The sequence below is a fragment of the Sus scrofa genome, unplaced genomic scaffold (assembly GCF_000003025.6).
Source record: "Sus scrofa isolate TJ Tabasco breed Duroc unplaced genomic scaffold, Sscrofa11.1 Contig1052, whole genome shotgun sequence".
Taxonomy (NCBI): Eukaryota; Metazoa; Chordata; class Mammalia; order Artiodactyla; family Suidae; genus Sus; species Sus scrofa.
This window is the reverse complement of record NW_018084804.1, coordinates 158,777-165,000: the sequence shown is the minus strand read 5'-3', so window position 1 is coordinate 165,000 and position 6,224 is coordinate 158,777. Positions and strand designations below refer to the sequence as shown.

The following is a 6,224-nucleotide window of genomic DNA, read 5'->3' as shown; positions in this document are numbered from 1 at the left end:
AAAAATGATGCAGCGCAACAAACCTTCGCCCCCTTTCTCCCCCAGCATCAAAGGGAAGGGAGCTATCTGGGTCCCAAATCTCGCTGTTTCTAGATTATCTCGCGATTTCTCAAGGAACCCAACCTCTTGTAATGGCCTCTCCGTATTAAGCGTTTTAGCTCCAAATCTCGTGGTTTCCAAGAAGTATCGCGATGCTTCCACTTTCAGTATTTTGGTGTTAACAGTTCCTGAGAGAAAATTTTAAGTTAATTTGTAACCCTATGGATAAGAAAATTTCTTACGTATATTGCTTTCATCAATAGATTGTTCTGGAAATTAGAGGAGAGGGGGAGAAAAGATGTGTCAGAAGTGGGATTCGAACCCACGCCTCCATACGGAGACCAGAATCCCCAGCGCGGGGAAGCTAAGCGCTTGAGTCTGGCGCCTTAGACCACTCGGCCATCCTGACACCTTGTGGGAAGGAAAAGATTTCTTAGTGAAATAGAAACAAGCAGTAGCGTATCTGTGACGTACATTCCAGAAGAGGGTTGACGTCCGGGTCACCGGGTAATGAACAGAAAATAAAGGCCACCTGTGGTTCGAAAACGGAGACTACGAAAAGAGAAAAAATGTTTATACATAAAATCGGGTGCAGGTCTCTCATGGTCCTTACAGTTGTCACCCCCAAGTCGAGAAGACAGTGCAAACATTTCCTATGCCCAAACAGCTCATATTTCGGGAGGGAAGGAAAGGACGGACATCATTTAGCCCAGGTCGCTTAGTGGGTTTTCCTCTAATTTTTACCAAAATCTCGAGCGTGGTTAGTCTCGCTTTATGGTTTCTTTCTTTAGAAGATAGTGAAGAACATCACCAAAAATCTAACATCAGACTCCGGTTTTATGGCATGACCCCTTTTATCTTCTCTATTTGGTTTCCTTTTCGTCCCCAGAATTGGTTTTTTTGCGCTCGTAAGTGACAGCCTGGGAAAATCCTTGTCGGGTACGACAGCTCCTGGCGGTGTAGATTGACAAGGCTAATTTCTGCCTCAAGGTATTCATTTGTCCTAGGTCCAGAGAAGCGCCCAGATCCACACACTTGCTTCCTGACCTTCCCGGCCGGTCTCAGGTATTCCAGATTGAACGTCTCCGTGGCGTCCATTGCCAGGTCAGGGACAATGGCGATTTTTAGGAAGATGGGGGGAGAGGGTGAAAATAAGGGGGACGTGCCACTTCTTCCGACTCGGACTTTTCCAAAAGCTTTTTCAGCTTTGTGCAAAATAATCTATCTGAGCTCTGAGTCTGGAAGGTCATGTATTTTAATGAAGCCCCGAGACTAAACAGTAAGAAATTCTTCCTCCGACTAGACGGAGACCTCTTAGGGGTCAGGGAAACTGCTAGAATAACTTCTGTAGGGCCAATATCCGACCAGCTCCCTGACTGGGATACATGGTAGGAGCTCAGTAAACATATTTGACGAACTTGTTTCTACTGCTGTATTTGGGCTGTTTATAGAAACCTAGATTTAGGGACTTTAAGTAGATTACGCCCCAATAGGTTATCTTTTATATTTATTAATACATGAAGGTTAGTTCTCCTCTGCATGAAGAGAAATAATTTTAATTTCGGTAGAACCTATCTTAGATTTCTAGACTCCCTTGGCTTCATATGCTATTTTTAATAGTTAAAATAGGCAGTGGGGAGTACAGGGAACAATGGTTTCCTAATCTCCCTCCCCCAAAGATTTGAGATTTGCTCTCTTTCCTTTCGTAAACTATAGGCCGTCTCAGAAGTGGCAATTGTACACTCTTAAAAAATTTATAATTTTTTTCTAATTGAAAAGTACTGCAGACAACCCATATCCAATGGATATTGAACACAAATTATTTCTAATTTTTCATTTTCATAAAATATACTCTGAAGAACATCCTTGTGTAGATATTTTCAAATATCCACAATTATTTCCTTAAATTTCTAGTGGGATCACTAGATCAAAGTTTATCCAGTTTTAAAATCTTGATACACTGTCCACTTCCCTACCAAAAAATCGGAAGCAATTTAGATAACCCAAAACTAATTAACAGGATACTATGATTAAACAATAACAACAAAACATTTTATTGGGTGAAAATGCCAAGGTATTGTTATACAGCTTTATTAGTGAGGTTCAACATTTATGTTTAAAGATTTTCATATTCTTCTGTAAGTTGCTTACCAAACTTTTGAGATGTTCATCTTTCCTTACTGATTTGCAAAACTCATTCTATGAAAAATAAACCTTCGTGATGGTTTTTGTTTACCAAGAAACCAGGCGGAAATTCATTCCTTTTACTAGCAAGAATCCCATTAGTTCCCTTAAACATTTAGTTAATTTCTATCTCATAGAAACTGTGAGCTATACAATTTACAAGTTCCCATGTCAATCTTCAAAAACCGAACTGTGGCCAGCATTTAGTGTCCTTGTAATGTTACCATGCTAACATTCACTTTTATTCCTGGTCATTTTTTTTTGTCCCACCCTTATTTCTTTCTTCCTTTATGGCATGTTAAATCCTGCTACCTTGATTTTATGTTTTAAATGACTTGAAGTCCTTTCTGGAATAAGATGAAGTATAATTAAATATGTAAACCTTTTTACTATTTATTTGTTGTGCAGTAGGACTTCCCACAGGCCACCCTATGTTTTTATGAAAACATTTTCTATGAGAGAGGTTTTGAAAAACCTGAAAATTTAAAAGGGCAGAGAGGACTAAAAAACAAGATGACAGTGGTGGTGGTCTTCGCCAGTTTAAAAATCTCAATTGTTTTATGTGAGGCTTCTAAAAACATCTAATTCCCACTGTGACATATTGGGTTAAGGATCTGGCAGTTGTCTCTGCAGCAGCTGGAGCCTCTGCCGAGGCATGAATTTGATCCCTTCCTCCCTCCACCAGTGCAGACCAAAAAAAAAAAAAAAAAAAAAAATCTAATTCTCTGATAACACATTCAAGATTTGCTTTAGAATAACAGAGGTGGGGATGGAAATTGAGATGAGGTTATATTTGAAATGGCATTGACCATAAGTTGATAATTGTTGAAGTTTGGAGAAAGTGTGGGGGTGAGGGTGTTCACTGTGCATTTCCTTCATTTTTGCTTGTACATAGGTTTCTGTAGTGAAGAGTTCAATACAGGGGAACATATCATCCATAACCTCATCAAAAGCAGCTGCTAATATTTTAGTGTATTTCTTTCTAGTTTGTTTTTTTCTTCAGCATCCACAGCATGCAGAAATTTCTGGGCCAGGGATCAAACCCAACCCATAGCAGTGACAACACTGAATCCTTAAACCACTGAGCCACCAGGGAACTCATCTTTTCAGTTTTTTTGTTTGTTTTAATGTGAAATCTTTCTACACTAAAAGAAATTCTTTTTTTCTCCTACATTCTTCTTATGCATCACAAATCTTAAATTGGGTTTGGCAGTTACATCCCATACTTTTTTTTGTCTTTTTGCCTTTTCTAGGGCCGCTCTTGGGGCATACGGAGGTTCCCAGGCTAGGGGTCGAGTCGGAGCTATTGCCACCGGCCTACGTCAGGGCCACAGCAACACAGGATCTGAGCCATGTCTGCAATCTACACCACAGCTCACAGCAACGCCGGATCCTCAACCCAGTGAGCAAGGGCGAAACCCCATGGTTCCCAGTCAGATTCATTAACCACTGCGCCACGACAGGAACTCCCAGACATCCCATACTCTTATCCAGGGAAATTCTGCATGTGCTCTGAATGAGGAATTTGGGAAAGATTTTAGTGTACCTCAAAAGGTTACCTTCAAATGCCCTGGTTACATTTCAAACTTCAAATACAAAATTAAGCCAACAAATAAGCCCTGAGGAATTTACACTTCTCCAATAGGGAAAAAAGAAACGTACCTGGGGTACTACTGCCATGTGTCCTGTTTGCACTGTATGAAATCTAAACTTCATTAACATCCTAGCTAAGCCAGTTCTCCTAGAATAATTCACACTGATTATTCACTATACTCAAAGCTTCATTCTTTGCAGAGACCTCACATAGAAGTGACTGAGTTAAAGGAGTGCAGGGGTGTTGTGATTCACTTACACAATCAAGTCAAATTTTATTGCAGGACCGAGCTAGTGGGTACCAGCCTCTCAGCCTCAACAGTGTGCACTAAAGGAATGAAGACAAGGAATTCAGCTTCCTCTGACCCTGGTTCATACTGAGGTCTCCTGCAGCAATGGTTTCCTCATCCACAAATGGTCTTTTCTTGCTTTCCACTTTTTCCTGCTACTTTTTTTCTCCTCTTAATTGACTTTATTAACTTTTCCAAGGACAGAGTCACGTTCTCCTGTAATCTCAACAGTCTCGTTCAGTTGGGGCATCTAACACTGATTATTTGTGTATTTGAATCAAAGTAGCATTATCTTGCACTTATGAAGAAGCAACCCACCACCACTGGTAAAGAGGTATTTTTTATTTTGCTGGGAGATATGACTTCCATCCATAACTAAAGGCATTGACAAATGGATCTCACTTACTATATGCCAGCTTTTGCTCTTAATTGCTTAGTGCCTTTAAGGTAATTATCATGTGTATTCTCTCATTTTCACAACCGCAGATACTGGGTGGCAGGAGCCAGTCTCAGTTTTCCTTTTTTCTCTGAACCTATCCTTTCTAGGCCTTGGCTGCCTTTGGGGAAAATGCTCTTCAGTACCTGCCAGGTCAGTATCACAAAAAATAAGAGCAGCTGAAGACAAATACAGTTTTCCTAGGCAACAAAAGAATGAAAGAATGAGTTGCTGAATTCCTAAGTGTGTAAACGACAACTTCAAATGTACTGAGGAAAACCAGGGAGGAGTCAAAAGAAGGCTACCTGGCCCCGTGTTTGCCTTGAGAGGCCCATATCCTGATTCTTTGAATTCAAATGCTTACCTTTCTGCAAATTCATTTATAAGGTTCATTTAACCTCGTTCAAAATGGCAAGGTAGGAGGTCCCACTGTGGCCCAGCAGTTACAAACCAGAGGATAAGGGTTTGATCCCTGGCCCCACCCAGCGGGTTAAGGATCCCACATTACCATGAGCTGTGATGTAGGTTGCAAAGACAGCTCAGATCCTGTGTTGCTGTGGCTGTGGTGTAGGCCAGCAGCCACAGCTCCAATTCGACCCCTGGCCTGGGAACATATGCTGCATGTGCAACCCTAAAAAAGCAAACAAAACAAAACAAAATAACCAAATGACAGGGTTTAAAAAAAATCATACCTCATTGGTAACCATGATCCTTTTGTCCATATTGTAAAAAGGGTATTGGACAGTATAATTTTTGGAGACTTTTTTTCACTCAGCATTGTTAGTAAGAGTCCTTCTTGTAATACATCCGAATTCAGACTGGGAAGTAGCTTTGCTGAATCCATCTAGGTTACTTATCACTGCTGCAGCTGCTCCTAAAGCACCAGGTCTACTGAAGAAGAAGTAGATCCAGTGTGAGACCCTTCAAGTTGGCCTGGAAACAGCTCCATCAGTTCAGCAGCAAGGTCCACCTAGGGGCACATTTTCTTGGACTGGTATGAACAAGTTGCCCTTTTTGTGGATTCATATTCTTCCTCCCTGCCCCAATGTATTAAATTAAGGGAAAAGCATAATCCATAAATATTGTGAGGTAGGATATGATGTGGTCATGTGTTCCGCCTCAGTTTGAATCTGGGCCCTGCTACTTCCTAGCTGTGCACCCTGGATTAACTGCTACCCTCTCTGTGCTTCAGGTTCCTTATCTGTAAAATAAGAGCAACAGTACCCACTTTGTAGGGTTGTTATGACCATTAAATAAGCTGCTGTGCATAAAGCACTTCATGCTATGTGTCAAGCACTGCTATGCCTGTGTATTAGTATTATATATATATATATATATATATATATATACACACACACACACACATAATATATGTTATCACGTATATATCTCAATTGAGAGTATTAAGCAAAAGCTAATCTAGCCTCATGGAAACCCCCCTCTATAGCTCCTGGCTATTTCTCTTAAAATTTGATGAATAAATGAATGAAGTAGGACATTATCACCCATTTATGATCTTCAGCCATGAGCCTCAATGGTGGGTACAGGACTAAGTAGGACCACAAAATCTTGTCTTCCGAGGCCATGTCCAGAAGCAGAAAAGAGCCAAATCCTCTCCTCTGGAATAAAGCTATTCTCTCACTCGGCCTATCTTTCCTCCTCAGCACATGGTGATGTTCATG

The 6,224-nt window shown here is 40.8% G+C and overlaps 1 non-coding gene across 1 annotated transcript; it reads right to left on the bottom strand.

Annotated features, from left to right (window-relative positions):
- Positions 1-340: 340 nt before the first annotated feature.
- On the bottom strand, positions 341-448 carry TRNAL-CAA. Its single transcript has 2 exons — positions 411-448; positions 341-386 (listed from the first exon to the last, which is right to left on the bottom strand). It is a non-coding gene; the product is annotated as a tRNA-Leu (tRNA).
- Positions 449-6,224: the final 5,776 nt, after the last annotated feature.